Source organism: Lissotriton vulgaris, unplaced genomic scaffold, assembly GCF_964263255.1.
Source record: "Lissotriton vulgaris unplaced genomic scaffold, aLisVul1.2 SCAFFOLD_1587, whole genome shotgun sequence".
NCBI classification, from domain to species: Eukaryota; Metazoa; Chordata; class Amphibia; order Caudata; family Salamandridae; genus Lissotriton; species Lissotriton vulgaris.
Genome location: NW_028255807.1, coordinates 400,156 through 408,848, shown reverse-complemented (window position 1 = coordinate 408,848; position 8,693 = coordinate 400,156).

Here is an 8,693-nt window from a genome sequence, read left to right as displayed (position 1 = left end):
AAGAAAGTGTACCAAGAGTAGCTAATGCAGAAAAACAAACCTGCAACAGCGGCCACTAGCAGAACCCCCGAAAGGGTCAGTAGAGTTGAAAATCTGCACAGTAGTAACCCGTGCTGCGGCACCCCAAAGATTTGTGGAAACCATCTGTCTCACCAAGTAAAATATATTCCAGGAAAGAGGATGAATCAACTTGATGCTAAAGGTCCAATTTGTCAATGGCTTGCATTGCCCTTGCGTCGCGCAAGGCGGGCAAAGGCAATGCAAACCCTCCATTAAGATTTGCTATGCCAGGCAGAGATATCCTATGGCTCTGCATGGCGTAGTAAATCTGAAGTATCGCAAGGCAGCACAAGTTGCTGTCTTGCGTTAGTCAGCATTGGGAAGGCATTCCATGGGTGGTGTGTGGGCGTTTCCATGCATCCACCCATATTGTTTGGCACATTCCCAGATTTACATACACTACTAAACCTGGGAATGCGTTATATTGCTACACCTTCTCAGATGAGGTGTAACAAGGAGAAATAGGTTTTATTTCTCCTGATCATTTCCTCTTTCTAAGTGTGCTGCACTCTGCAGCACATATGGAAAGAGGAAAATGCATCAGAGGATTGTTTTGTGCAGGAAAGTGACCGTTCCTGCACAAAAAACAATCCTGCCTGTGGTACAATCACCCATGCACCATGGCGCAAGGGTGTCTGCATTGGTGCTTGGCAGCCACAAGTGCACCAGAACAGACAGAGCGCAGGAATGCACCATGTGTTAGTTCTTATGGAACACTCCTACCCTCTCCATCTGACAAAGCGCAGCAAGTGGTCTTCCAATTTGATTTTACCTTGCTACTAGTATGTACCACTCTTGAACAATCAAGTTTTGACTGGAGAGTAAAAGGCACACAACAGGTGAGAGGGAAGAAAATTTATTTCACTCAGGATACGTGGAGCAGTGACCTAAACCCAGACTATATGTCCCCCAACAGCAGAGTGGGTCACTTTCCACTCTACGGCTGGTCCTACTCCAACAGATGAGATGGGGCAATGACATTTGGATCCCCATCAAGTCACCTTTTGTGCATCACTCTGAAAGAAAAGTCAACCAGAAAACTGAATATTGTGATATAGGGGGAGCGGGTGGACTGGTGGAGATTGCCGGAAGTAACAAGTGAGTTTATGGGCAGCTTATAATGGTTCACATGAGATATTAATTTTAAGACTTGAGAACAAAATGCTTTTCCCTATTCACAAGCCCTCTAGCTTGTGGTGATACACTTTGTGAACACAAGAGCCTGTGGGAGAGATTCATGCTGAGGCCCATGGGAACTGCTCGCATTTCATCCTTACAACGCACGCCCTGCTTTGCAGACGCCACCTACTGGAATTTCACATAATGCACCAGCAACATGAGAAATGCATAGCCTTGGGCAATTACACTGTCACTGGGGGGTGTCTTGTAGACAACTAACAAGGGGCAGCTGGTAAAAACTGTTGGGTGGCCTTCACTATAGACCGCAGCACCTGCATATTGCCCATAGTGCTTCGGGGACTCTGCAATGTGAGCTTAATGATGTCAAAAATATATCAGGTGAAATTTCCAGGTCAACAATGAGGGGGAATAGTTCTGAAGAAAACTCTCAAATTGTTCTCACCATCATAAAGATAACGGCACCGTTTAAAATTTTTTTGTTAAAGAGTTTTATATAGCACGAACTAGACCGGAGACATCAGGCATCAGTGCGCTTTACATGAGCACCAGTTTCGTAAAAGATGGACACATTCATTTTGGTTAGGCACGGGTGTTCAAGTGATTTGCCCAGAATCACAGGATGTTGAGTGCCGTTGCCGAAACTCAAACCTGCTTCCCAAGCTTCGAGGTCGACAGCTCTAGCCATAAGGCTACATCCTCTAGAAATGCACTTTCAACATGGGGTGCTTTAAGTGAAGCCGACGTCATGACCAAGGTAGAGTCTAGTGACAGGAAGTTCTGTTGAGCATTTTGAGACAAACTCTTACCCTGTGGACTGCTCAATGTATTTGAGGATTGTAACCACCTCAAGGCAGAAGGAATGTCTCAGGATTTATCAATGTTGATAAATAGGTTTGGGACATTAAAAGGCATCTTGAAGGTAAGCTAATACAACACAAGTAAGCATTGCATGGCCATTCTCATTCCTCCTCTGACGCTTTACAATGGGGCAGAGTTGCCCTGATAACTGTGCGAGTTCCTCCAGTGGCAATGGTGCCAGTTACCCTCTGATCCAAACCCTTCCATCTCAGTACCAATACTCCCCTTTAGTAGCAAAGTTTCGTAGCTATGTATGATAGGTATGTAGGTTAGTAATAGTATTTCACTGAATTGTATTGAAATTGTATTTGCATAGCACCTTATTTCCCTGCCAAAGCTTTGAAGCGCTTTACAAGTACCATGTTACTCTGGAACCCAATGTTATTGGTTAGTGAACTGGTTACTGATTAGTGTTAATTATTGAGATCAGTCTGGTATTCGCAAGGAAGCCATTCCATGCATTCACTTGTTTCTCTGTGTAATCAATACAGTTAGGTGTGATCATTAGTGGGGGCTATGTGAGAAGCAAATGGTGAAGGAATGAATAGATATATGGTTAAGCTGCAGGGATATGGTTAATACAGACATCTGTGAAACTTATAGTAGTCTATGTGATCAGGAGCCATGTAGACAGTGGAGGAAACATTGAAATTGTTAAAGTCACGGCCAATTTTTCATGCTGGATTTTAGGAATTGAGCATGCAGTTTTATTTTGAGATAGCATACAATCTGTGGACATAAATTGTAGAAAGAAACAACAAACCATCAACTGCGAGACACAACTAAAGTTTCAAATTCTGCCTTGAAGTTATGTGGCTTGTAGTAGTCTTATTAAAGACAATTCAGCTTTAGAGGTGGCCGATGCTTGCCTCGCAGCAAAAAGCTACCCCATGGCTTGTTGAGAGATCCCTTTAAGAGCGACCAACAAGCAGTGTAAGCACATCCCAGTACCTGCGATTACCATTTTACTACACCATCGAGAAAGCTAAAATCAAAAATGGTTCACGGCTTATAGTATATCACGGCTAGCCTTTGGGCACACCAGCCCCAACCGTATACAATGCAATTAACCCTTGAAAAACCAGAAATACCCTTCTGTGTGTTACAAACAGCAGAACATTCAACACTATGAAGTAGTGTGACAGTTTTTGTATGGTCCAAAATGATTCATATAAACTAGATAAATAACCATCTGGCAAAAACATTTAACACCCCCAGTAGAATACACCAGGACAGCCCATCATTAGTAAATTCAGTGCATGTTTATTTGGTTGATTCATTACCTAGTTTGGAAGGCACCATTCGTTATAGGCAGGTGCTGTGCCCAGCCCCCACCATCGGGCCCCACAGAACAGACACCACGGTCTGCAGAACGGATGTGTATGAGATCACCATGACCCTCCAGGATCCACCTTGTCTCATAAGTGAGGGGTGGTTGGCTTTAGTTAGTAGGCCAAGTGTGGTAGGTAGGTTAGCTTAGGGAGGGCAGATATGTAGGTTTGGTAGGTTGATCAGTGCAATAAATTAGGAATATCAGGTAGGATAGGTACAGTATAGTAGTTTGGGTGGTAGCTTAGGTAGAGTAGATGAGGTGTGATTGGAGAGGCATGCTATGGTGAGTATGCCAGGCATGGGAGGTAAGTAAAGTAGCTCCAATTGTTGGGTTAGGTATAGTAGGTGAGGTACGGTTAGGTATGGTGGTTTCTGGTATACGTATTGTAGGTGGGCTTAATTAGGTTTTGCAGGCTGGCATGGTAGTTATGAACATCAAATTCCTTTAAAAAATAATGTTTACGTCACAACTCCAAATTAAATTTGTTTAGCAGTCATTAGATACAGCGCCCTCAAAAGGTACTGAAGTCACACGGGCTCTGAAGGATCAACTTTCCGTCAAAGCCCGCGTGCTGTAGTAAACAATGTGTCTGACCTCGGAGGCTGCTCGAGCAGTGGAATGTACCAAAAGGTCTGAAGGAGCAAGGTAAAAGAAGCATTGGCATAGCCAATAGGTCTTGCCTTTGGGACCTTGTGTGTTTACAACGTAGCCAAAAGTTCTGGCTAGAGCATATTTTCTGCTGTGCATTATTGTGAAAAGTTATAATAAAAAGTGTTAAGCATTTTTGTTACCTTTATATAACTTAAGACAACTTTATATATAACTGAAAAAACTGATTAAAAATAGATTTTAACATAAAAATGTCTTCTATCTTTTTGTATTTGTAACAGTACAAGTAATGGGGCCGTGCTCACTGGGAGAGAATAACTCACGGAAACGCTGGTCAAATAGGGAAGATTAACCAATTGGAATAAGGCTTTTGAAAGGACACTCAAAGAAACAAATGAAAAGCAATGGGCGGCTAGAAGCAAAAAAAAAAAAAGTATATACATGTCTCGAAGAGACAGCACTAACTATGTCTGGGCGTGACCTAACAATTTACTGTTGCCAGCTGCAATAAAGGTAATCAACCAGGAAAGGGGATCCATCAGCACTGGGGAGGTGGCATCCACCCAGAGCGAATATCCGACAGTTCACCATACAGTGGTGCTGTAGGTCTATTCTTAGGAAGCGCATAGCATCCGACCGTTTAAAATTCAACAAACATCAAAATAACAATACTTCATTCAAGTCATTCTTACAGCTTTGGTGACATGGAAAGGGACTGCAAGCAGCAGGGGCCTGGCACTTATTTTTATACATAAGCACTGCACCCACCCATTGCAAAATACTTGAATACACATGCAACTTCAAATATCCAGTATGAATGAAGCCAAACCCCTGCCACACATGCTCTCCTCCTCTTTTATGAATGCCAATAAGAATCAGTTTTTACAGCTTTCTGGAAAAGAGGCAGATGTTTACCCATGTAGGCAGAAGTTCATAGTCTCCAACATCTTTCCTTATTTGGACAAACATGTTATGCCCATGTTAAATGTTGAGATTTTAGGCTTAAGGAGAAACTACTCATTTGAACAAGAGTCTAATTTCAAGCCAACGCCTATGTGCAGTAAACTCTTTGGGCGAGGGAAGGCAGAAGCCATGCATTCAAAACGTTAACAGCAATAATGTGAAAATTTCACAACGCAGAATTCTACCTTGACCAGGTGACAAATGACTGAGAAGATGAACAAAATTAAAGTTTGACACTAGCTTCAAGGCGCAAACTGATTATTCACAGTTTCGACTTCTTGCTGGTCCTTGGAACTTGCCTGGGACTGGAACGCCCTTCCATTTTACTTTTGATACGGCTGACAAACCTAAGGTAACATCAGATTCACACTGAGGCCAGTGCTGCCTGACTGAATAATGATGACGTATAGCTATGATACTACCTCAGTCACTTGAGAGGAGGGGGCAATGCACTGTATTAAAATGCCTGTGATGGAGCAGGAATCGGTTTCAATTAAAATCTCGGTTTACCATCATCCGGGCGAATTCCTGCGGTCACTGAGGCAATGGATCTTTGCTGCTTATAAGAAGATGAGGAGATGTACATCACAAATTATAAACACAATTTCTAATCAATTCTTAGTCAATATAGGGAGTTTGCTACGTGTTGAGGTTTATTTCAAATCTTTAGTAAATCCTCTTTATTAAGTTCACAAGTTAAATTCATCATTTGTAGAAATTAAAATCTCACTAAATAAATTAATATTATGGCAATCAATAAATCGCATTAATGTGCATTAAGCACGACCCCTAAAGGAAAAAATCCCTTTTCTAGAAATAGGGACAAAAAGATGTCAGTCACAACTCAGAGTTGTAGTTCGAGAGAGTGAGAGTGAGAGTGAAAACATAAAGCTTCAGCATAAAATGAGCTCAATAATCAGAATCAATCATCAAAGCAGAACTTCCCATAAAGAGAAGTTTGTGAAACTCAGTAGAGGCATTGGGCAGAGTGTCAGAAATCTGAGTGGATGAGGGCTAGATGTGTAGGGCGTTCCGAACCTACTCTAGGAACACATACTATTACAGACAACACATTTTTATCAATATTGCAGTTTGTGGTTTCTTCTTTCTTCAGCTAGCCAATCACCTTCAATGCCCTCATGAGAAAGCGCTCACTCCCAGGTTTCGCACAGGAATACAATAGTCCACAGACGGCAATGTTGAGTGAAACATTTATTATCAAAAACAATGTTCATTCGCTTAGGCTTTCACACCAGTAATGTCCTTTAGAAATATATGAACTTCATTACTTCACTGAATGACATCTCTAATCATGAGTTAACAGCTCTCCAAAACATGCTCGTTCAAGCTTCACCTCTAAGCTTCAGACCTATGGTGTGTACAGTTTCTCAGTTGACACACTCAGCCTCCGCCTACCCAAGTATGAAAAGGTCCTTCGCCTCTGCTCCCAGGACAGAAATGCATGGCTTTGGTGCACAGAGCGTTGCCCAGGGTCATGTTGGAGTTGATGAGGAAAAAGCATGAAGGGTTCAACATGTGCAAAGCATTGCTAAGGTAGTATAGATTGTGTCTTAATGTGTGCTGTGTGGGTCAAGCCTATGGAAAGCATGATTGAGGATGTACAGGACATCACAGTGGCAAGACCGAGGTGAAATAAATCTGGCAGGCAAGAAGTTAATTTTTTTCTAGTACTGGATTACTGTAAACTCTGTCGAAGCAGACTCTTCAAAACACTGGTCAAAAGATTGTAGTCTGCAGAGAACGTGGGACCTGAAGTACAAAGATTACATCAGCAAAAACAGGGTGCAAATTGCACATACGTTTTTTGCAAATGCAATCTTCTTTTGCATATCGACCTGTGTACAAATGGGTCAGTTAAAAAAAAAAAACATTGCAGAGGGGCTCAGTACGGCTTGTCTTAAATGTCTGCAGACTGCAATTTGCAATCCCTGTGATTGGCTACAATCATAGTGATGGTGGCCTGCGAGGGACAATAGACCACCATACCTGTGATTGCTTTCCAAAACTGAACTTTTAAGGACAGGCGTTTGCCAAGACCTTTTCATTTTACTAAAATTATATGTATCATATACTTACTTAAAGGGGAGTTCAACCATTTCTCATCATCCTTTGGTTTGGTGTAGTGTCATTCACATGTTGCTTAGACCCACTACAACATACAGCAGGAGGCAAGGGGTTAGCCTACTTCAGGCACTGGTTAACTTCTCTTTGAGTGACTGATTTAGCTCTCTCACAATGAGCACATCTGCACACAAGGTATTTCCTTCAGTACCAGTGTTTTTCTTTACTATATAATTACTTTAGTGTTGCCTTTGTGTTTAAAGCCGGAGGTGAAAGTAGGAGGCTTTAAATCAGATGTGAGACGGCTTTATCAGTTCCTATCTCCTGCCAATACTGTTGTAAATTTCTTTTGGAGTGGCCTTTGTTTATCTGGCTGATGGTCTTTCACAGCACCCATTCGAAAGCATTCTGTACTAATTTAAATTATTTTTACTCCTCATACATTACACAGACGAAAAGCTTCAATATTATATACGTATATGTATTAATAAGCAGACAGTTCTTCAGAACATGTTTATTCTGGTCTAAATTTCACCAATGATTCTTTCATAAACTTTGCCAGGGAAGAAAACCAGCCTTTTTTGTATCTAATTTGCAGCACTTGTGAACACTTTAAATGCATTTCCTTCTTTCTTGCCATATTTCTCTCTTGCCTTCTCTATTACATTCTTTCCTTCCTGCTTTTCATGTTCTTTCTCCTTCTTTAGTCTGTCCTTTCTTTGTCTCTTTTCTTGCTTACCTTCCTGTTTTCTTACCGCCTACTCCATCCCTTTCTTTCCATATTTTTAATTCTTGCCCTTTACCTTTCCCATCCCTTTTCCTCCTTTCTTTCCCATTCCTTTACTTCTTTTCTCCTTTCTTTCCCACACCTTTCCGCCTTTCTTTCTTTCCCATCCGATCCCTTTGCTCCTTTCTTTAAGGCAAAAACTGGCAGTCAATGGCAGAAGGATGGATTTTTTTTTTAGGTCTGTGTTATCCAAGACCTTTTGACTTTACTAAATTAGATGTATGAAATAGTTACTTCTAGAGTTTTCTACCACACTTTTACCATTTGTTTGTGATTGTGCATTCACATTTTTCACTAACCCACTTGAGCATGCATCAAGGGGCAACTTGCGACCCCTCTGTAATTGGCTGACTTCACTATAAGTTACGGCATGCTGCCATTTCAGAAGGAGCATATTCACCCACAGAGTAGTTCCCATCAGTATTTTGGTAATGTGTGTTTTCTTTCAAAGACTTTTTCTTTTTGCCTTTAGTCAATTTTTTTTTGTTTGTGTGTGTTTTTTTTAAAGATTGAAGAGCACCTGCCAGCTTCCCGAACAAAGTTTTGCGAAAACCATGGTAAGACAAAAGAAGAATTGCCAAAAGGCTGCAGGACAAAGCCAGACATATTGTCTCTGCCATTGCTTGTTTTAAAAGGGCCAGAATGCCTTAAAGTAACCCGTTCAGCTTTAAAAACAAAAATGTTTTCAGTTTTGAACGAAATCAGTGCGAGTAAGCAGTGGTTTGTTTACCTCTGCCCATCCCTAAGAAGCATCCAAAAGGGACCCCTTCCCAAGTCAGTTGCCACCCCACCTTGGGAGCCAGTAACATTTCAATGGTTTGTGATTGAAATTATGGTTGCAAACCATTGAAACATACCTGA